Source organism: Ylistrum balloti, unplaced genomic scaffold (genome assembly GCF_031769215.1).
Source record: "Ylistrum balloti isolate Yb309-2 unplaced genomic scaffold, AGI_CSIRO_Ybal_v1 Utg370066, whole genome shotgun sequence".
In the NCBI taxonomy this organism is placed as follows: Eukaryota; Metazoa; Mollusca; class Bivalvia; order Pectinida; family Pectinidae; genus Ylistrum; species Ylistrum balloti.
In genome coordinates, this window is record NW_026782111.1 from 456,859 (window position 1) to 459,514 (window position 2,656).

The following is a 2,656-nucleotide window of genomic DNA, read 5'->3' on the forward strand; positions in this document are numbered from 1 at the left end:
CTGCATCATACAGATGTTTCGTCCTTCTAGGACTAGACAGTGATGCTGCATCATACAGATGTTTCGTCCTTTCAGGAGAATGAACTAAAAAGTTTATTTTACCGAATCAAAACCAATATAAAGTCAAACTAACAAAGCACAGGTTGTGTATTTCCATCTTGGCTCCCTATTTGTATTATCTTCTTCATATCTACAATAAATGAAACATTAATGTTGATGAGGGTGAGAGAAAGCAAACTTTTCAGGATAAAATGCTTCACTGGTTTTCCATTAGCCATACAAGAATGTGCACCTTTGCTAGCGCTAAAGGAAACAATGTACAAGAGAAATATTTATAAGAAAGTTATTGCTAGGGTGCTTTACGATTTGGAGTTTATTTATGATGACAACGGTGGTGATTTAATAGATCTTGAATTTCATTACGTTTCATCCCTTGCCTGCAGTGACACCTCTACGTTTCAAAGTCGCGGCGATGTATAGACGTTTTATAAGAAGGAGCAGGCTTGTTGGTTGACAAGCGAGTCCTTATGATTGTTTTATGGCCGGCGTTTCTCGGGCTCAATATCAACAGCAACTTTTCTATAATAGCATATCATGTGTTCCTTTTATCGGCGATACAGTGTACGGCTTTTATCGGCGTATTTAGATCATAGAGTGGATATGTGTTTTCTACCTACTGTCATAAATATCGCCTAATTTAAAAGTAACAACTCTAAATTGTTAGTAAATGACAATCATAAAAATCGCTGCTTTCTTATTTTGAAGGTGATGTTTATCAGGTATACCCTGCTATAAATACCGCTTCACATAAACCTATATCCATTTGGACCTTGGAGAGGACCAGATGACGAATGGGGACCAATAAGGGGTCACCCTAAATTGATTCGCGCCCCATAAAAATACTTTTAGAGTAAAATGGATGATCGCACATGAGAAATTGAAAAATCTATCAAACAATAGGAGCGATCCCAACATAAATATTTTGTAACATATACTTGAATATTCATCTACTATTTTTTCCTCAGTTGCCTCTAGTTAAAATTGTAATATTTATATTCACAATATTATTTTAATATAGATACGAAAATGATACTGAAAGTAATTTTCGTTTGAAGGATTATCATGTTTGAGTTCTAAAAGCTTGTAATGCGGAATGTTTCGTCGTGCTTTTTATTTTATGGAACTATACGGTAGAGGTATACGGTAGAACCCCCCCCCCCCCTCCCTTACTCGGGTATTATTAGGAACCAATCTTAAGACCATAAAAGACTCATAGCTCTCTTTACTGATCCGATATTACTTTCTTCTGAAGGAAAATGTACACTATAAATATGTTAAACACAGTTAAATACGATAATAAATTTGACATATAAAAGATACAAGCGAAAATGAGAACATTTAAACGGGATATTGTAAGAAAATACACGAAGTAATTATGCTTGGAAAACCTCGTGCAGAGACGAAATTTAGTCTGCGAAGGCCAGTTAGACTTACAATGAAAAGTGCAAACACTGGATATTTGATACATTGAAAATACCTCGGCTATAAAAACGTACTTTATATGTCAATAACTATTTAATTGTTAAACTGATATGCTGTTTTAGAAAGTTGAATGCTATCTGCATCAGTTAAGATGTCCAACTGACGAGAAAAGACCCCTGCTAATGGAATTCTTTAATATACATGATTGGTCTTCGTGGCAAATTACTTTCTTCAATTAAGTCTTTTACCGACAGACTCAAGCGTTCCGTGGTACCAGTCACCGCGACCTAACAACAGAAGTCGTTCCAGCATTGCTTTGCTGAACAACGCTTGTATCGCCCCAATTTAAAACATTGGAATGTTATTAAATGCATTCTGGAAGCACTCTTCGAAGGTTTTGAATTTCATGTCATATATCACTCTTATAATGATAAAAATACTTACACCTATATTAAGTTAACAATATCAAATATACATGATAAGGACGAAATATTGAAAACATTTACGTGCACGTGTGATTCTAATATATTTGATCCGTTTAGAATGGATTTGACAATTCAGATACAAAAAAGGAGAAATGTTAACTTGTGGGAGAACTATTCAATATCAACTGATTTACACCAAATAGTGTAAAATGGTGGTGGTGTGTCATGCAGTGGTGGTGTGTCATGCAGTGGTGGTGATAGTCAGACGGTGGTGTTAGTCAGACGGTGGTGACAGTCAGACGGCGGTTATAGTCAGACGGTGGTGACAGTCAGACGGTGATGATGGTCAGACGGTGGTGATAGTCAGACGGTGATGATAGTCAGACGGCGGTGATGGTCAGACGGTGGTGATAGTCAGACGGTGGTGATGGTCAGACGGTGGTGATAATCAGACGGCGGTGATGGTCAGACGGTGGTGATAGTCAGACGGTGATGATGGTCAGACGGTGGTGATGGTCAGACGGTGGTGATAGTCAGACGGTGATGATGGTCAGACGGCGGTGATGGTCAGACGGTGGTGATAGTCAGACGGTGATGATGGTCAGACGGTGGTGATGGTCAGACGGTGGTGATAATCAGACGGCGGTGATGGTCAGACGGTGGTGATAGTCAGACGGTGATGATGGTCAGACGGTGGTGATGGTCAGACGGTGGTGATAATCAGACGGCGGTGATGGTCAGACGGCGGT